Below are 22,353 nucleotides of genomic sequence, written 5' to 3'. Positions count from 1 at the left end.
GTCACTGTGTTTAATTATGTTAATTAATGGTCAATTACAGTGAGACAGGCAGTCTTTGTCTTTTGCATGACAATAACCATCTGACTGCATTTCATGACGGCCACAGCTCTCGTCATGATCAAAGGCTAGCTCTGGTCCAACGTTAGTAAAGCCAACTCTCTGAAGTTCAAAGAGATTCAAAGTTCCTTCCTAGAAGCCATTCCTCTGTAGTTATAATTCTGTGTACCTAATTCAGATAATGCATGGCATAACAACAAGATACACAGCACTTCATGCATAGCGCTTTCCTCACCCGCAAAATTTCAGTCACATGTCACACCATACACTACACTTATTTGTCCAATGCATGTCCATAGCTTGCCCACTCAATAGGAAGCTGCTCTATTTATTAATTTGAGAACCAGGCTTTTAATTTAATGTCGAGCTAAATGTAAAAAATATATATTTTGCTGGTCGGAACAGTGGAACGGAATTCAAAAAATAATAATTCTGTTCAGAACAAAAATAAATTAATCCTTTCCCTTGACAGAGTGATGATGAATGTAAAAAAGGTATCAACTTACCCCACTCTCCCATATAGCTAGACTGGAGAAAATGTTCATCAATGGCAGGATTACATTATATAATCTCTGGAGAACAATTATAACTTGGATTGTAATTATTATCAAAAGTCGGGGAACGCACGAAAACTGTGTTTTTGAACATTCTGTGTACTAAGGAAATTGAGGGTCGACTTCCAATTATAATCAATTTGTTTGGTATGCGTCTTCACTTAACCTTGGGGGCTTTGAAGTTATGTTGAATGTGCCTACACACACACACACACACACACACACACACACACACACACACACACACACACACACACACACACACACACACACACACACACACACACACACATCCCTCTAGTCTAAAAGAAGCGATTGATGTTGTGGACTAACTTGTAATGTCCAAGTTTCATTAAAACTAAATTCAGGAATAAAAAAAAGGGAGTGAGAGAAATTAGAACAGATTTAAAGCCTGGTTCTCAAAGTGACAGGCCTGAAATTAGAACAGATATGAAGCCTGGTTCTCAAAGTGACAGGCCTGAAATTAGAACAGATATGAAGCCTGGTTCTCAAAGTGACAGGCCTGAAATTAGAACAGATATGAAGCCTGGTTCTCAAAGTGACAGGCCTGAAATTAGAACAGATATGAAGCCTGGTTCTCAAAGTGACAGGCCTGAAATTAGAACAGATATGAAGCCTGGTTCTCAAAGTGACAGGCCTGAAATTAGAACAGATATGAAGCCTGGTTCTCAAAGTGACAGGCCTGAAATTAGAACAGATATGTAGCCTGGTTCTCAAAGTGACAGGCCTGAAATTAGAACACATATGAAGCCTGGTTCTCAAAGTGACAGGCCTGAAATTAGAACACATATGAAGCCTGGTTCTCAAAGTGACAGGCCTGAAATTAGAACAGATATGAAGCCTGGTTCTCAAAGTGACAGGCCTGAAATTAGAACAGATATGAAGCCTGGTTCTCAAAGTGACAGGCCTGAAATTAGAACAGATATGAAGCCTGGTTCTCAAAGTGACAGGCCTGAAATTAGAACAGATATGAAGCCTGGTTCTTAAAGTGACAGGCCTGAAAATAGAACAGATTTAAAACCTGGTTCTCAAAGTGACAGGCCTGACGTTAGAACAGATATGAAGCCTGGTTCTCAAAGTGACAGGCCTGACGTTAGAACACATATGAAGCCTGGTTCTCAAAGTGACAGGCCTGACGTTAGAACACATATGAAGCCTGGTTCTCAAAGTGACAGGCCTGAATTTAGAACACATATGAAACCTGGTTCTCAAAGTGACAGGCCTGAATTTAGAACAGATATGAAGCCTGGTTCTCAAAGTGACAGGCCTGAATTTAGAACAGATTTAAAGCCTGGTTCTCAAAGTGACAGACCTGAGGCCTGGTTCTCAAAGTGACAGACCTGAAATTAGAACAGATATGAAGCCTGGTTCTCAAAGTGACAGGCCTGAAATTAGAACAGATATGAAGCCTGGTTCTCAAAGTGACAGGCCTGAAATTAGAACAGATATGAAGCCTGGTTCTCAAAGTGACAGGCCTGAAATTAGAACAGATATGAAGCCTGGTTCTCAAAGTGACAGGCCTGAAATTAGAACACATATGAAGCCTGGTTCTCAAAGTGACAGGCCTGAAATTAGAACACATATGAAGCCTGGTTCTCAAAGTGACAGGCCTGAAATTAGAACAGATATGAAGCCTGGTTCTCAAAGTGACAGGCCTGAAATTAGAACACATATAAAGCCTGGTTCTCAAAGTGACAGGCCTGAAATTAGAACAGATTTAAAGCCTGGTTCTCAAAGTGACAGACCTGAAATTAGAACAGATATGAAGCCTGGTTCTCAAAGTGACAGGCCTGAAATTAGAACAGATATGAAGCCTGGTTCTCAAAGTGACAGGCCTGAAATTAGAACACATTTGAAGCCTGGTTCTCAAAGTGACAGGCCTGAAATTAGAACACATATGAAGCCTGGTTCTCAAAGTGACAGGCCTGAAATTAGAACAGATATGAAGCCTGGTTCTCAAAGTGACAGGCCTGAAATTAGAACACATATAAAGCCTGGTTCTCAAAGTGACAGGCCTGAAATTAGAACAGATTTAAAGCCTGGTTCTCAAAGTGACAGGCCTGAAATTAGAACAGATATGAAGCCTGGTTCTCAAAGTGACAGGCCTGAAATTAGAACAGATATGAAGCCTGGTTCTCACTAAATTCCTTTGACAGACCTTTTGAGACATGCACATATTCCTATTGGGCCTCCATTGTTTCCCATTATTATTACTTAGGTATTATCAATTGGCAGGAGTAAGGACAGGAATCCTGATGATTAGCACAATCAAATCAAAATTACATTTTATTTGTCACATGCGCCGAATACAACTAGTGTAGAAATGCTTACTTACGAGCCCTTTCCCAACAATGCAGTCAAAAAGTATTAACATTAACAAATAGATCAAAAGAAAATAACAGCAATGAGGCTATGTACATGGAGTACCGGTACCGAGTCAGTGTACTGGGGTATGAGGTAGTTGGGGTTGGTGATTGATTGAGGTAATATGTACATATACATTTGGTTAGGTGATTGATTGAAGGCAGGTGGTGAAAAGCAGAAAGTCTGGGTAGCCGTTTAACTGTTCAGGAGACTTATGGCTTTGGGATAGAAGTTGTTCAGGAGCCTTCCTTTGACACCGCCTAGTATATAGGTCCTGGATGGCAGGCCAGTCAAGATGCTCTCAATGGTGCAGCTGCAGAACTTTTTGAGGATCTGAGGGCCCATGCCAAATCTTTTCAGCCTCCTGAGGGGGTGAGAGGCTTTGTCGTGCCCTCTTCACGACTGTGTTCGTGTGTTTGGACCATGATAGGTCCTTAGTGATGTGGACACAGAGGAACTTGAAGCTCTTGACCGTCTCCACTACAGCCCCGTCGATGTGAATGGGGGCGTGCTCGGCTGAACAATCTATGAGCTTAAAGGCCCAATGCAATGTGCCTGAAATGTCTCATTTCTACAATGTCTTACCAACTCTTTACAGCTAGGCATCTTATCAGAAATATAAAACGTTAAAATACAAATCAGTAAATGACCTAATCTTGGCTTCAGAGAATTCCCACAAAAAGATGTGAAAAGGGAGTTGTAGTATACATAAGGGACACTACAACTCCCTTTTCAGTGGCAAATGTTACTACTACATGATGCACCAAATGTTTATTTTTTTATTTAACCTTCATTTAACTAGGCAAGTCAGTTAAAAACAAATTCTTATTAACAAAGACTGCCTACCCTGGCCAATGACGGCCTACCCCGGACGACGCTGGGTCAATTGTGCACCGCCCTATGGGGCACCCAATCACGGTCGGTTGTGATACAGCCTGGAAACAAACCAGGGTCTGTAGTGACGCCTCTAGCCCTGAGACGCAGTGCTTCAGACCGCTGCGCCACTTCGGGAGCCCAAAACTCGAGAGCCCAAAACCAAAACTCAGCTAGATTACGCTCACGCCACAGGTCAGTGACTACTGCAACAGAATGGGGCTTGTTTACTTTCTCTGGCTGCCCAAAATAGGAAAACTAAAATTGGAAATCCCCCCAGAACAGACTTGTTATTGTTTTCATAATCTCCATGTTCCAGCATGTGACACCATAGCAAGGCACTGTCTCTCTGGGACCAGCAGAATAGGGAGCAGAATGTCCAGTATAAACATGTACAAATAAAGTTATATTCTATGGTTCCACAGCTCATATTCTATTAGGGCCAATCAGGGACAGTGAGATGGTAGATTGATTAGTCTTTAGCTGATTACTGAGGGCAGAGCTATAACAACATGGCCGTCCCCTCAGTCTTAGCTCGCCAATGGAGATTCAGCATGTAAATAAACGGCAAATCTTGAAACAAGCTCCTGGATGTGTTCAGTTGTATACAGAAAACCGGTGAGCATGTTTGTACTGTGGAGAGAGAGACAGACAGACAGAGAGTGTGAGAGAGAGCAACGGAGGCATGACTGATCAGCATGAAAGGAGCGTTATCATAGTCAAACACATCAATGATTAGCATCAGAGCCAGATTAGCTACAATTAGCAATCATTGACAGCCTATCTCCAGTAATGTAAAAATGTACACAACATCACTGGCACAAAGCCTATTAGATACACCAGATATAAATAGAATATATTACCGGGTGGATTTTTTTTATTAAAACAGAAAGTCCTAGAAGAATGATGACTCAATGAAGGAAGGAAGGAGGAAAGGAAGGGCTGGTGCAGATATCAGCATATTTTTGTTGCTCAAAGCTAAATAACTAATTTATTCTGAACAGACAGCACCAGGCACCCTTTTTGCATCTGTAAGATATAGCAGTTTTTAGTTTTTTTGGCGAAATAGTAATTTCTCATGCACAATATCTGAAGCGCTACACTTTTCTTGGTACATGTAGTACTTTGGGAAGTGCATTCCAAAACCAAGGCTCGAGAATCTTTTACATCGTCTGAGTTAAAATGATAGGCATTAATCTACATTTTCCCAAAAGTTCTGTAGTTGTCAAAAGACCAACCAACTGTAGATAATGAACTCAAATTAACACTCTGTATAGTTAGTATTTCATAGCATAATGGGCATATACTGTCGATGTTTACTACTGCAGAGGCAGTTCAATTACTTTCGTAATGGCCTAATTGGAAGATATATTTCCAGTGCTATATGAAGCCACCTCTTCCTCTCATTTCCTGCTGTCCCTCTCACTACCCAGGTTACATCACCAGGAGATAATTCACACAGTGCAGAGAGATACAGAGAGAAAGAGAGAGAGATATACAGAGCGAGATAAAGTAAGAGAGAGATACAGCGAGAGAGATACAGAGAGAGAGAAAGTGGGAAGGAGATGCAGAGAGAGAGAGATACACAGAGAGAGAAAGAGAGATACAGATTGAGTGAAAGAGAGAGAAATACAGAGAGAGAGAGATACCGAAAGAGAGAAACAGAGAGAGAGGGAGGGAGAGAGGAGGAGAGCAATAGTCTGCAAGAGTCATACCTACATTTTACAATACTAACCTCTCTCTTGAAGCTGCCTGTCAGCACATCAGAGTGTACATAATTACAAATACTGATAACTGTCCATTACACACATTCAACACAGCTCTACATGTCATCCAGATGTCAACAGAGCCTTCTAGAATAGCACATATTGGTAACTGCCAAAATAAAGGAAACACCAACATAACAAGTGTCTTAATAGGGAGTTGGGCCACCACGAGCTGTCAGAACAGCTTCAATTCGCCTTGGCATAGATTCTACAAGTGTCTGTAACTCTATAGGAGGGATGCAGCACCATTCTTCCAAGAGAAATTCAATCATTTGTGGTTTTGTTGATGGAAAATGTTGTCTCAGGCGCCACTCCAGAATCTCCCATAAGTGTTCAGTTGGGTTGAGATCTGGTGACTGACACACACACACACACACACACACACACACACACACACACACACACACACACACACACACACAAACCCCTTCCGCTAATTCCCTCTTTCAAAGACTCTCTTCTTCTAGCCATGATAGACAATATAATGGGCAACTGGGAATTTGTATACATGACCCTAAGCATGATGGGATGTTAATTGCTTAACTAACTCAGGATCCACACCTGTGTGAAAGCACCTGCTTTCAATAAAAATTGTATCCATCATTTACTCACATTTCCTTTATTTTGGCAGTTACCTGTATGTCTGTCAGCATGCTCTGAATACACATGTAGCTAGGGCTATGAAGACTGGGCTGTGCTTAACACACTTACCCTGAGGGCTACAGTACATGTGCACTCAGAAATTAATCTGTTCTTTGTAATCTAATCTCTGCATACAAAGTGACGATAGAAGAAAAGGACTGGGATTGTAACTGCAACAGGACCGCTAAAAGACAGTGAACATCTGCTGTTTGTCATGTGATTGGTGCAGCCTGCCATTAAGGTGTGCTCCATTCAGTTACACTTTATTTGAACCCAATCTGTCTCATAAGACCTTCTTAGTGATAGTGTAATAATGACATGATGTCCTAAAAAGTTTATCAACAATTGATGTTTGAATTCTGGGTCTATACAGACATTTACAAAAAACAGAGTAGTGGGGCTGCAGATGAACAAAAACAATGTGATATTGACCAGGCAGCCGCCTGTGCTTTCCATGGAAACCAACAGCACAGTAATGAAGCATTCTCAACTGCTCAAATGCTGACTCATAGGCCCAATTAAATCTAAATATTCTGTTTTGTTTACCACTGCTGTGTAAACCACAGAATGAGTAAATACCTTCTGAATGTGTTTACAGCCAATATCCTACTGGATTAACAAGTAAATCACGTCTTGCCAACTGAAAGGAATAATTTACAAATTTCAAACATGATGAAGAGCTAAGGGTCGACGTGTCGTCAAAATACTGTAAATCACACTATGGTAAATCAAAGTTGGGAGCATACTGTAGATCACAGTATGCAGAATATTCCTTGTATTATTTCTGAACGTTGGCTACTTTGGCTACTACTCATAAATTAAATGAAAGGATTGCATACATTTTTTTCATCAATTGCACACAAGGTCCAACTGAAACTTTCCTTCCGCTTTTAACCCAACCCCTCTGAATCGGAGCGATGCGGGGGGCTGCCACATTGGGCACCCAGGGAGCTGTTGTTGTGGGGGGTTAACCAGCTTGCTAAAGGGCACAATGACAGATTTTTCACCTTGTCGGCTCAGGGATTTGAACTGGCAACTTTTCGGTTACTGGCCCAATGCTAACCACTAGGCCACCTGCCGGCATCCAGCCGGTCTTCATCATCTAACAACTGGATGTGCTTCTTTTTCTATCTTTCCCAAACGAATTCCCTGAATTACTACACATAAGATATAAGCAAGATTAAAAGCAAAACACCAAACAACACGTAGCCTAATATTGCTTCCCAAAGCCCAAACTGTAGCCTAAAGCCCAGACAGAGAGACGGACAGCTCAACCAGTGTCTCTCTGCGTCATCTACCCAGTGTGTTCATCCAATGTGTGGATGAGAGTTTTAATAGGAATCATAAAACATCCTATAGCACCTCACAAGACTTTCATTCAGCCAGCTCTCTCCTTCAACAGTAGAGACCCAGTAACCGTAACGGTTTATGAACTGGTGCGTTTCACAGAGGGAGCTGATGCAGAGGTTCAAGGTTGGCTGCTTCCTGGCCTGAGCGATAATACCCACAAGTCTGGACAGCCGGTGTATCAATCTCTCTCTCCCGTCTGGCAGAAGTAAAGTCTGCCCGCTGACTCACCGACTTGCTGTAGTCAGGGAGTTCTTTCAAGGCCTCGGCAAGGAGAGGGGAGGAGAGAACTCAGGAGGGATTTGCCCAGTGATCGGGCCAGAATCAGGAGGGATTTGTCTTGTGGTCGGACCAGAATCAGGAGGGATTTGTCTAGCAGTCAGACCAGAATCAGGAGGGATTTGTCTAGCAGTCGGACCAGAATCAGGAGGGATTTGTCTAGAGGTCGGACCAGAATCAGGAGGGATTTGCCTAGCAGTCGGACCAGAATCAGGAGGGATTTGTCTAGCAGTCGGACCAGAATCAGGAGGGATTTGTCTTGCGGTCGGACCAGATCAGGAGGGATTTGTCTAGCAGTCGGACCAGAATCAGGAGGGATTTGTCTAGCAGTCGGACCAGAATCAGGAGGGATTTGTCTAGAGATCGGACCAGAATCAGGAGGGATTTGTCTAGAGATCGGACCAGATCAGGAGGGATTTGTCTAGTGTTTGGACCAGAATCAGGAAGGATTTGTCTAGTGTTCGGACCAGAATCAGGAGGGATTTGTCTAGTGTTCGGACCAGAATCAGGAGGGATTTGCACAGTGGTTGGACCAGAATCAGGATAAGGTTTAAGAACAGAGAAAACATAACCGAACTAAAACGCTATGAGTAAACTCTGAAACAGGTACCATAGACAGACCACACTACTGTGGTTTCACTGTTTTAGCTGATTCATTTGCTTACCATTAGATAATAAGCCCCCAGATTTAAAATGATGAGGGTGTCATTCCAAACTGACGATTTCAAATTCCCCTCGACAGACAAATGTTTCCCTTCCTCTCAACACGCTGAAATGCTTTGTCTTCCCTCGTCCTTCTCACCTGAGCATCATGTTGTTCTACCTCAGGGCAGGCTCCCTCCCTCCATTACCGTGGGATAACCAAGACCTTCCTGAAACACTATGGCAATTACAAATGTTTATTCATTTACCTGAAAGATGCTTTGTATAATAAAACTGTTTGAAGTAGGAAGAACACTGTGCACGCCATCATTCCTGCTTTATTATAATTAGCCCATCTGTCATCAACCCATAAATAAACCTTATGAATACTCTGAGAAAAAACACTGGTGTGAGAGAGAGCAAAAGGGGGGGGGGGGTAGCAAAAGAGAGGGGTGGGAGAGAGAATGACAGGGAGAGAAAGAGAGAATTTTAATGAATAAATGAATGAATGGCATTTCTGCATAGTGAAAAGCTCCCTTCGAAAGGAATGAGAAATGACGCACATGCAGTATTTTAAACCTTACACTACATTAAGTGGAAAATAGAGGATTTTATAAGAGACCCATTTCAATGAGAAAGGGTTATAAGTGAATGAATACATAGTTGGCATATTCCTTGCTGTATTTCTCTATCCACGGCAGAGAGAAGAGAGGTGTGGCAGATGAGCGCATCAGGACTGACCAGCTGTCACAACAGTTTGACAGGATGAATGGTGAGGTAGGATGGCCTGGCAGCATCACACATGTAGGTCTCACTGCTTTGACTGAGGAGAGGCAGGTACAGCCTAGTGACTCTGACACTCACACAAGCATACACACACACACACACACGCACACACACACACACACACACACACACACACACACACACACACACACACACACACACACACACACACACACACGCACACACACAAGGCACGCACACAAGGCACGCACAAGGCACAAGAGTGACTGGGCCATTTCATTTCCATGGCAACCCCTCATTGAAGCCTAGAGTTGTGCTGTGTAGGGACAAGAGAGAGAGAGAGAGAGAGAGAGAGAGAGAGAGAGAGAGAGACAGTGGGGATGAGGGTGAGGGTGAGTGGGAAAGGCAGTAGTGGTGAGAATGAGATTGACAGTAAATATGACAGAGACCATAAATATGACAAGAGAACTAGCATGGCTTTTTAGAGCTGCAGAAGTACATTTACATTTAAGTAATTTAGCAGACGCTCTTAAGTAATTCAACAAGAAGAAATTATGTGAAATAAGAAATTTCTCTTAATGTCAAACAGCATTGCTCCATTACCATCCATGTCTGTCAGGTAAAACAGTGCACTTGGCCTGAGCATAGGTACCTGGTGTGCGACCTACAGCTCCAGCCCTGTCTCTCTACAGCCTCTGTATCTGAACTAGACCCCACAGAGACACTCTGAGAACCTGCTGGTCATTTTTCAGCTGATGTGCTTTCCTGTGAAGCAGATTATTGAGGTGCAGATAAAGAGTTTAAATCGCTGCAAGGTCAACGTAATTCCTGCTTGAGATAAAGGAACATGGGCCTGCTGGCACTCACCTGGGCTTTCTGAAGCCAACTGATAAAACTGCACTGGGGGGGAGTATTCATATGGGGAGGAGAGAGGGATATCCTACCTATGTGGGAGTCCTTTTATATTAGCAAAGAAAATCACATCCTGAATTGAGAATGTAAAAAGGACAGTTTCTTCAGACAGCCATCTTCAGATATGAAACTAAATTACACAGGATTAAACTACTGTATGTAACAGTGTAGGTTCCGTCCCTCCCTTCGCCCCAACCCGGGCTCGAACCAGGGACCCTTGCACACATCAACAACTGACACCCCACGAAGCATCGTTACCCATCACGCCACAAAAGCCGCGGCCCTTGCAACGCAAGGGGAAACCCTACTTCAGGTCTCAGAGCGAGTGACGTCACCGATTGAAACACTATTAGCGCGAATCACCGCTAACTAACTAGCCATTTCACATCGGTTACACTCACCCCCCTTTTGACCTCCTCCTTTTCCGCAGCAACCAATGATCCGGGTCAACAGCATCAATGTAACAGTGTAGGTTCCGTCCCTCTCTTCGCCCCAACCCGGGCTCGAACCAGGGACCCTTGCACACATCAACAACTGACACCCACCGAAGCATCGTTACCCATCGCGCCACAAGAGCCACGGCCCTTGCAACACAAGTGGAAACCCTACTTCAGGTCTCAGAGCGAGTGACGTCACCGATTGAAACACTATTAGCGCGAATCACCGCTAACTAACTAGCCATTTCACATCGGTTACACTCACCCCCCTTTTGACCTCCTCCTTTTCCACAGCAACCAATGATCCGGGTCAACAGCATCAATGTAACAGTGCAGGTTCCGTCCCTCTCTTCGCCCCAACCCGGGCTCGAACCAGGGACCCTTGCACACATCAACAACTGACACCCACCGAAGCATCGTTACCCATCGCGCCACAAGAGCCACGGCCCTTGCAACGCAAGGGGAAACCCTACTTCAGGTCTCAGAGCGAGTGACGTCACCGATTGAAACACTATTAGCGCGAATCACCGCTAACTAACTAGCCATTTCACATCGGTTACATGTACAGATGTATTGCTTGTATATTATTGCTAAATGGTAGCTGCACTTGACCTGATTATATGTGTAAACTGTCAAATTGAATTTTGTTTTGTGTTTCGTGCACACAACACACTATATGACCAAAAATATGTGGACACCTGCTCGTCAAACATCCCATTGCAAAATCATGGGCATTAATATTGAGTTGGCCAAAAGAGCATTAGTGAGGTCGGGCACTGATGTTGGGCGATCAGGACTGGCTTGCAGTTGGCGTTCCAATTCATCCCAAAGGTGTTCAATGGGGTTGAGGTCAGGGCTCTGTGCAGGACAGTCAAGTTCTTCCACACCGATCTCGACAAACTATTTCTGTATGGACCTCGCTTTGTGCAAGGGGGCATTGTTATGCTGAAACAGGAAATGGCCTTCCCCAAACTGTTGCCACAGTTGGAAGCACAGAATCGTCTAGAAAGTAATTGTATGCTGTAGCGTTAAGAAAAACAGCCCCAGACTATAATTTCTCCTCCGCCAAACTTTGCACTTTGCATTTGGGCAGGTAGCGTTGTCCTGGCATCTGCCAAACCCAGATTCATCCGTCGGACTGCCAGATGGTGAAGCGTGATTCATCACTCCAGAGAATGCGTTTCCACTACTCCAGAGTCCATTGGTGGCGAGCTTTAAACCACTCCAGCCAACGCTTGGCATTGCACATGGTGATCTTAGGCTTGAGTGCGGCTGCTCGGCCATGGAAACCGATATCATTATTCATGGAAGCTCCCAATGACGTTGCTTCCAGAGGCAGTTTGGAACTCGTTAGTGAGTGTTGCAACCGAGGACAGACTATTTTTAGGCGCTACGCACTTCAGCACTCGGTGGTCCTGTTCTGTGAACTTGTATGGCCTACCACTCGTGGCTGAGGCGTTGTAGCTCCTAGACGTTTTCACTTCACAAAAACAGCACTTACAGTTGACTGGGGCAGCCAATCCACTAATTTCAAAGGGTGTTCACATACTTTTGTATATATAGTCTACTTCAAAAAAATGGGTGTATGACACTGAATTAAATAAAAAATGAATCATGTAGGTTAGTTGCTACTGAACTGATGAGCTGGTAACGGCAGAGAAGTGTGGTGTTTTTTCCTGAAAAGATGTATGGCATTATGTCCAACACATAATGCAAACATTAGTGGTTGATCACTGATTGGACCAGTTTGGCCCAATAGAACAGGACATGTAGCCTATCACATCAATACTAAGCATCATCAATAATAACAAGACGTACACCTCAACAGCTAATAGAGTGAGGTGGGGATCGATTCATCCATCAATAGAAATGGCCTGTTTTGACCTTGTGAAAATAACCTATAATTTCAGAACAAAAGCAGCAGCATGTCCAATTGTAACTATGACACAGCTCAGAGGCGGTAAACTAGTCCCTTCAGCATCTTCCAACAGAGCATTCTGTTTGACAACTTGTATCAAGGGCTCGTGGATTACTTTGCTCAAGGAGCTGTGAAATATCTTCAGAGACCTCAAACCGCCCAAACAACCCGGTGTCTGTCCGCCCTTTCTGCTAGTGACGCACACACACACAAACACACACACACACATACACACACACACACACACACACATACACAAACACACACACAAACACATGCACACACACACACACAAACACACACACACACATATGCACACACCGCCCATCGTCCATCTTGAATAACAAGGAGACACCCACACCCGGGCCCCACACCAGACAAGATACCACCCCCCTGAACCACCACACTGAACCACCACAATGATTGGGAGGTGTAAACTTAAGGATTTTAAACACTGACCCGACATCGTACCAATCCAATGTGTGTCAACTGCGCCACTCACCCCCAAAAACAGCAATAAGCACTGACAGCCGTCAGGAGAAAACTAACGTGGCACATTGCAGTAACCTCCCTCTAAAACAAATGTCACCATTGATAGCATCGCCCATCACAGTCAAAATGAGTCCTGTCCAACCTTTTAACAGAGATGTCAAAAGAGTAGGAGAAGGGGAATCTAACAGTTTAATTTCAGATGCCTAAAACTTATTTTCGAATCCCACCCCCGTATCTCATTCCTAGAATGTCAACACTGCCCACCCTGTCCCACGATCACACGTAGCCTACTCCCTCAAGCAAACATGATGAAGACAGGAGGGAAGGCATTTTATAGGGGGATGTTGAAGGTTGTATTTCATTGCTGGTGTCGCCTTGTCTCCTTCTCTCTGTCTGCACTGCTCTGAAAGGACAGGAGAGATGAAAGCAAATCCTTCTTGTTTCCACTTCATTGCCTTGCTGCCCTCTTAGGTCAAAGCAGATTAATAACAGGAAAACACAGTGACAACTTCACCATAGAGACCAGTTTCCCAGAGCAAAAGTGAGACTACTCTTGGACTAAAAAGCTTGCAAAATGGAGAATCTGGATTGAAAATTCCTTCCAGGAATAGGCTTTGCTTGGCTCTGGGAAACCGGCCCTTGGAGCAGAGGTGCACCCTATGAGGTAGCCTCTACTATCTTTCCGTAGCTATAGTAATCATGCAGTAGCATGGCCTGATCAGGTGCTGAGCCTTGACTCCAGAGAGAGAGGACCGTGATTGTCCACCGTGGGGGGGGGGGGGTGATTAATGAGGGTATCCTGTGCTGCAGCACCTTGTGGGCTGATTACACGGCCGAGTCAAATGCATGCAGCAAACGGATATTAAATCAACATTGCTTATTGCCATGCCACCGAACGGTGAGGCCCAGGCGTGGGCAAAATACGTCTGCAGCTCACGCGTAAACACTTGAGGGGGAGTGGGGATAACATTTCCGGGGTTTCTGGATGAGTTAGGCAATCTAGCTGTCAGTGGCAATGATTAATTAAGATGGTCTCATAAATTCTGCAGAGAAATATATTGCCCCTATAATATCTGTCATTTGCACTAGGTTCCTCCTCTGCCTTAAGGTCTGTTCTGGGAAACAACAGTCAACAAATGGCTCAGTACCCAAGAGTAAAAAATAAAATACAACACCCACGCCTAGCCTGACGTATGACTGAAGGAGTATGGGTAAAAAAGACAAAGTAGATCACAGTGACGCGTGCTTGGCTTATCTGCGTGGTAAGAGCTATGGATTTTGGTGTTAGCTTATCGAAGACATTGCTAATAATGAATGATTATGCACATCGCCAACAGCCCACATAACAGAATCTCTCCAGCACTCAGCAGCCAAACCAACATTGAGGAGGGAGAGCATAGTTTTGATCAGTGAAGACCATGATAACTTCTGTTATTACCTCACCATTTAAAAAAGAAACAGTGCCAATTACAGTCACTCATATGAGTGGGGAGAGGGATTGCGAGCAGGAGCGAGAGCGAGAGCGAGAGCGAGAGCGAGAGCGAGAGCGAGAGCGAGAGAGAGAAGGGTGGACGAAGGAAGAGAGCGATAGAGAAGCTAAGTTGTATTGGTATTTTTGGGGTATTTTATTAGGATCCCCATTAGCTGTTGCAAAAGCAGCAGCTACTCTTCCTGGGCTCCACACAACACATGAAACATGACATAATACAGAACATTAATAGACACGAACAGCTCAAGGACAGAAGTACATCCAGGTTGATAGATGCCTCAGAGACAAGACATAGAGCGAAAGAGACTTTCCTATTGGTCTCTTTCTTTAAGGTTATCAATGAGGATGAATTGTGTGCGTTAATCTTTCAAATATGTAATCACTAAATAATGAAATGTTCTCTCCTTTTACTCAGAAGCTGGGAAAGAACCTAGCCCTTGTGCGTTATGGTTGGCAAGTTATGCCCCTAAGTTTCCTGGTGGTTTGTTTTTTCTCTACAAAGTAATTTTAGCCAGAGGGACTCCCAAATTGCCACAATGACTATTACTATGGACACTTGATTTATTAGGCACCTTTCATGACCTGTGACCTTGAGGTGACATGATACTCTATGATACCATTCTCATAAATAATACTGAAGCCATTTTCTCAGTTGATAAATAATTGACTAGCAGTTTCAAAAACATGGTTTATGTTATCATATAATGATTTATGTAGTTATGGCCATAACACTGCACATGCAATGTTAATCAATAGTTTGACCAATGACCTCTATTGATCAATAACTAACTAACATGATGACAATCTCTGGACTGGGGGCAACTACTAAATGAACAGGGCAGTGTGGCGGATGTTTTTTTATTGTTATGGGCATGTATGGTATGCCCTCATGTGATTGAATATCAGAGTTGAACGAGTAATACAGGACCCAGAGCAATATCCTGGGGGTGTACATTCACTAGCAACCAAGAAGAAGCAATATCCTGGGGGTGTACATTCACTAGCAACCAAGAAGAAGCAATATCCAGGGGGTGTACATTCACTAGCAACCAAGAAGAAGCAATATCCTGGGGGTGTACATTCACTAGCAACCAAGAAGAAGCAATATCCTGGGGGTGTACATTCACTAGCAACCAAGAAGAAGCAATATCCTGGGGGTGTACATTCACTAGCAACCAAGAAGAAGCAATATCCTGGGGGTGTACATTCACTAGCAACCAAGAAGAAGCAATATCCTGGGGGTGTACATTCACTAGCAACCAAGAAGAAGCAATATCCTGGGGGTGTACATTCACTAGCAACCAAGAAGAAGCAATATCCTGGGGGTGTACATTCACTAGCAACCAAGAAGAAGCAATATCCTGGGGGTGTACATTCACTAGCAACCAAGAAGAAGCAATATCCTGGGGGTGTACATTCACTAGCAACCAAGAAGAAGCAATATCCTGGGGGTGTACATTCACTAGCAACCAAGAAGAAGCAATATCCTGGGGGTGTACATTCACTAGCAACCAAGAAGAAGCAATATCCTGGGGGTGTACATTCACTAGCAACCAAGAAGAAGCAATATCCTGGGGGTGTACATTCACTAGCAACCAAGAAGAAGCAATATCCTGGGGGTGTACATTCACTAGCAACCAAGAAGAAGCAACCGGGATGACGTTTGACAACGTTTGGCTACGCAACGTGGCCCTGTAGTCCCACCTCATATAGTTGACAGCATGTTCCCTGCTGCCTCTCTTCATCCCGCTGGTAGACATGCAGCCACAGCATCAGAGGCAAAGCTCCTGCATGGTCCAGTGTGCAAGAAAGCAAGCTGCAATAAAAAGAGGAGAAATATAACACACAATTGCCAAATGTATGTTTGATGAGGGAGGAGGGACAAGAGACTATTAAAAATGCATTTCATCTTTATGACATGAGCATGCATATACAGTGCATTCAGAAAGTATTCAGACCCCTTGACTTTTTACACATTTTGTTACGTTACAGACTTATTCTAAAACTGATTAAACAATATTTTTCCCTCATCAATCTACACACAATACCCCATAATGACAGAGCAAAAACATGTTTTTAGACAGGAAGAAGTATGTCCATAATAAAGTGCTACTCTGCCTCCTTAACAGCACTATCAACAAGGCAAGTCCTACAGGCCCTGGTTTTGTCGCACCTGTACTACTGTTCAGTCATGTGGTCAGGTGCCACAAAGAGGGACCTCAGAAAATTGCTATTTGACAAGAGATTATTAAAAATGCACACACTACCATAAATCTCAAGAAACAAGCAAATGGAGAGCTTGGGACTATAAGGTTTTATCTGCGTTTTTGATTTATTGAGTTATTGACACAGCCTTGATCTGTTCAATGTTCTCTACCTAAATAGTACTCTAAATACCCTAATTCATGTTGTTAAGTTCAAAAGAATACAAGACTTTAAAAAATTACTGACACCAAACCAATGATGGTTCGAAAACGTTAATGCCAATTATCTCAGAATCCTCTTTTTGCAAATAGAACCTTACAGTCCCAAGCTCTCGAAACGTCACCAGAGATTTTTTTAGCAATCTTTCTTTGCTAAAAACACCAGTCTCAACTTCAACAGTGAAGAGGCGACTCCGGGATGCTGGCCTTCTAGGCAGAGTTCCTCTGTCCAGTGTCTGTGTTCTTTAGCCCATCTTAATCTTTTATTTTTATTGGCCAGTCTGAGATATGGCTTTTTCTTTGCAACTCTGCCTAGAAGGCCAGCATCCTGGAGTCGCATCTTCACTTTTGACATTAAGACTGGTGTTTTGCGGGTACTATCTAATGAAGCTGCCATTTGAGGTCTTGTGAGGCATCTGTTTCTCAAACTAGACACTCTAATGTACTTGTCCTCTTGCTCAGTTGTGCATCGGGGCCTCCCACTCCTCTTTCTATTCTGGTTAGAGCCAGTTTGCGCTGTTCTGTGAAGGGAGTAGTACACAGTGTTGTTTCTGGCCATTTTGAGCCTGTAATCGAACCCACAAATGCAGATACTCCAGATACTAGTCTAAAGAAGGCCAGTTTTATTGCTTCTTTAATCAGAACAACAGTTTTCAGCTGTGCTAACATAATTGCAAAAGGGTTTTCTAATGATCAGTTAGCCTTTTAAAATGATCAACTTGGATTAGCTAACACAACGTGCCACACAGGAGTGATGGTTGCTGATAATGGGCCTCTGTACGCCTATGTAGATATTCCATAAAAAAAATCTGCCATTTCCAGCTACAATAGTCATTTACAACATTAACAATGTCTACACTGTATTTCTGATCAATTTGATATTATTTCAATGGACAAATGTGCTTTTCTTTAAAAAACAAGGACATTTCTAAGTGACCCCAAATTTTTGAACGGTAGTGTATATATTCTTAATTCCATTCCTTTACTTTGGATTTGTGTGTATTGTTGTGAAATTGTTAGATATTACTTGTTAGATGTTTCTGCACTGTTGGAGCTAGAAAAACAAGCATGTAGCTACACCCACAATAACATCTGCTCAACATGTGTATGTGACCAATAAAATTTGATTTGACTTGGCTCAACTTACCCTGTCCTGCGGCTCAATTTACCCTGTCCTGCGACTCATCTTACCCTGTCCTGCGACTCAACTTACCCTGTCCTGCGGCTCAACTTACCCTGTCCTGCGGCTCAACTTACCCTGTCCTGCGACTCAACTTACCCTGTCCTGCGACTCAACTTACCCTGTCCTGCGGCTCAACTTACCCTGTCCTGCGGCTCAACTACCCTGTCCTGCGACTCAACTTACCCTGTCCTGCGACTCAACTTACCCTGTCCTGCGGCTCAACTTACCCTGTCCTGCGGCTCAACCTACCCTGTCCTGCGGCTCAACTTACCCTGTCCTGCAATTCAACTTACCCTGTCCTGCGACTCAACTTACCCCATACCTGTTTTCAAGAGATCACGTTTTCAAAACGGTTATGTTTACATGAATTTGGATTAATTCCAGGGATACACATCATCCTGAAATATATCTAGATATCTTCGTTAGAAATAATACTAGATTTCCCTTGAAGGGTTAGGGTTAGGGTTAGGGTTAGGGTTAGGGTTAGGGTTAGTGATGTTGAATGTAAAAATTGGCTCAACTTACCCCACTCTCCAGTGTCCAAAACACCAGTCAGATATTAATGGTCATCGGAGCATATGCCGATACTAATATGCTGGACAGCAAGGGAGTGCTGCTCTCAGATCAGCTTTCTCCATTAAATTCACTAGAATTACTTCACAATTGCCTACTGACGACTAATCAACTCCTGTTACTACATACGGCTGCAAATATTGACCAATCTTAGTCTAATGCTTAACCCCCAAAAATGCACTAAATCACCGATTTGGCACATCATTGCGCACATGTTAGTCTACACATCATGAAATATATTGAGACAAATTACAGAAAGTAGCCTACAAGTAGCAAAATAGAACTCAATTGATTAACATGAAATGTATTTCAATATGATTGAATTAGGCCTATAGCCTACTGTTTATATTTTAATGCAGTCATCTAGGTTTTCATTTAAAGCATAATTTTATACATCACTTGTTTGTATAAACTGCAAAGACATTGGCAACTTTGTAGGCTATTTGAAGTCAACTTTGTTCTGAAATTATCGGCGGCCGAAGAGAGACGGATAAACCATTTGATTCTATGTTTAGCTGAAACCTCTATATAAAGTGAAGCGGATGGTCAAAAAAGCATTTAACGATGCAATGATTTACTTATTATTTGTCTGATTGAACATGGTCAAGAGGCGTTTATAAATTCACTGCATAGAATACTGTGCTTTGATAAATTACGATGAATTAAGTTCTAAAAAAAGGACATGCTTGAACTTCCTTATGTCACAATGCATTGCTGCATTATGACTTCATACATGTTCTCGAATCACCCGTTCAGGAGATGAGGTAGTGGAAACTCAGCGAAGACCGTCAAGTAGTGTTGACTGGACGATAACAGAATCCCAAACGTCTGAAATTGAAACAAAATCCCTGTAGGTTTCTTTGATGATATAATCTTGCATTCTTCTAATACACTGACAATACCTACCTATAGTCCTATACTGTAAAGTTCTCATTGATCTTCATTTGTAATTGCAGATTAACTTGGTGTAAATGGGGAAAGGAATGGGAAAAGGCATCATTGCTGATGCTGCAGTGGAGAAATACTTTGCTGACCTGAATGCAAGCACATCTTACATCATTGGACTTTTAGTTGGACAGGTGAGACATTTAGGCCTACTGTACGTAAGGGGACGTAGTCTGTCTTTCTAATGTTAGGCTATCCCATGCAATATCATTTTATTTGTTCAACATTTGTTTTGCTACAGGGGGAGTTTGTGGTGCATGCAGCGATGACCCCACTAAAGGAGGACAATCCTGGTGGCCTGATGAATGAGGATGACAAAGACTACATCCTAGATCACGCAGAACATGTGAGATTTAATGGAGAACATGCCTGAGAAACGATCTTCTGTTGTACTGTGGTGTTATAGTGTTATGATATTCAAGTGTCTATGGTTTGGTTAATGACTCCTGCATTTTTCCTTTTGTTAAAGCTGAACCGCATGGTTCCTGGAGGACTGTCTGTGATGGGCATGTTTGTGGTCTCCCCGTCCCATCAGACCAAAGAGAGCCATATGAAAATGAGGCGGGTGAGGCAGGAATTTCTTCTTTGTCAAATTTCAAGCATTTGTTTTCCTTAATTTTCTTTCTTTCGATGATTTTGGTTTGATTGTCTATCTGATGATTTATCCATTTGTCTGTATTCTGTCTGCATTTTCTCTGTTAGACTATGGTTGCTGTGGAAAATCGTGTATCTGAGGACAGGCTTTGGGGTTTGTCAGAGGAGGACACCAATGACAGAGTGATGCTTCATATCTGCTCCAACACCAACAAGTATCCTCTTACTCAGACTCCACTGCTGATAACACACACACACACGTCCACACACACAGACACACACGCAGACACACACACTCATCCACACACGCAGACACACACACACGTCCACACACGCAGACACACACGCGGACACACACACACACGTCCACACAAGCAGACACACACGCAGACACACACACGCAGACACACACCCATCCACACACACATCCACACAAGCAGACACACACGCAGACACATACACTCATCCACACATGCAGACACACACGCAGACACACACAGACACACACACGCAGACACACACGCAGACACACACAGACACACACACGCAGACACACACGCAGACACACACACGCAGACACACACGCAGACACACACACGCAGACACACACACACATCCACAGACGCAGACACACACACAGACACACACAGAGACAAACACACACATCCACAGACACACACGCAGACACACACACACAGACACACACACGCAGACACACACACACATCCACAGACACACACACACAGACACACATGCAGACACTCGCACACATCCACAGACACACACACGCAGACACACATGCAGACACAAACACATCCACAGACACACACACACGCAGACACACACACATACACACACACACACACACACGCAGACACATGCAGACACACGCAGACACACACACACTGACACACATGCACATAACACAAAGACTAAAGAGAACACACTCTTTCTTAACAATTTCATCACAGAGTGACTTGCTGGATTATGAACATTAAAGAACCCAGTGTGAGTACGGAGTTCATTCATTCATTTGCCTGTGTATTATCTTCTAACACCGCAATACAATGCAAATCAAATTTGCCGAATGCAGTGAAATGCTTACTTACAAGCCCTTAACCAACAATGCAGTTCAAGAAAAATATGTATTTAATAAACTAAAGTAAAATATAAAATAGTATCACAATGAAATTACATAACATTAACAAGGCTATATACAGGGGATAGCGGTCAGGTTAGTCGAGGTAATTTGTACATGTAGGTAGGGGTAAAGGGACTATGCATAGATAATAAACAGCGAGTAGTAGCGTGGGGGGGTGGGGGGGGTAGTGGGAGAGAAGGAGAGAAAATGCTGAATTCTCGTTCCTGGTTAGTGTTGATAAACGTTGACTTACTGCATCATGTCTTCCAGAAATCTTCTAAATCTGTGACATGGAGTTACCTGCAGTGGATGACAGCGTTCTGGCCTGTTGCAGTCTGCCCCATGGACATCGACCTCATGTTCCCTATCAAGGACAAGACCCGCCACGGTTTGATGCAGGCCATGAAGGTAACCTAGGGCCCCAGTCAAAAGTAGTGTACAATATAGGGAATGTGGTGCCATTTTGGACGGAGGCCTAGTTTAATGATTATTACTCTTACATGTTTATTACACATTCAGTCTTCCATCAGACAAGGCTTCTTCCACCACTACTTCTACTGACAGTGACAATACATGTTATCCATGTTAGGATGGGATGATGAGGTGGGCAAAGAAGACTGAGGCCAGTGTTTGTCTCCTCAACAACAAAAAGCTACCAGCTAAGACAAATTTGAACCCCCCAACTAAGGCAAGTTTGGTGTGGTGTGCAACTGAATATTGCAATGTCGTTGCTGACGATCCTTGTGAATGCCAACTGGTTTTGTCCTGTATGTTCTTTAGAGGAACGATTCACAAAGGATAAAGATTCAAGGTCAGATCTTCATCCCAACGGTAAGTGGGAATATGAATATTGAGAAGCAAAAAAAATTCCAGCAAAAATCGGATTGTTGTACTTTTCTTCTATTGTAATGGATCAGTGTAACGGGCTCAAATCTGCTCCATATAGAGGTTGAG

At 43.3% G+C, this 22,353-nt stretch overlaps 1 long non-coding RNA gene across 1 annotated transcript; it reads left to right on the top strand.

Moving 5' to 3' along the window:
- Positions 1-21,602: 21,602 nt before the first annotated feature.
- Positions 21,603-22,050, top strand: LOC115159022 (uncharacterized). The gene is made up of 2 exons (XR_003868818.1): positions 21,603-21,807; positions 21,989-22,050. It is a non-coding gene; the product is annotated as an uncharacterized LOC115159022 (long non-coding RNA).
- Positions 22,051-22,353: the final 303 nt, after the last annotated feature.

Source organism: Salmo trutta, chromosome 22 (genome assembly GCF_901001165.1).
Source record: "Salmo trutta chromosome 22, fSalTru1.1, whole genome shotgun sequence".
Lineage (NCBI taxonomy): Eukaryota > Metazoa > Chordata > Actinopteri > Salmoniformes > Salmonidae > Salmo > Salmo trutta.
This window is presented reverse-complemented; position numbering and strand designations above follow the sequence as displayed.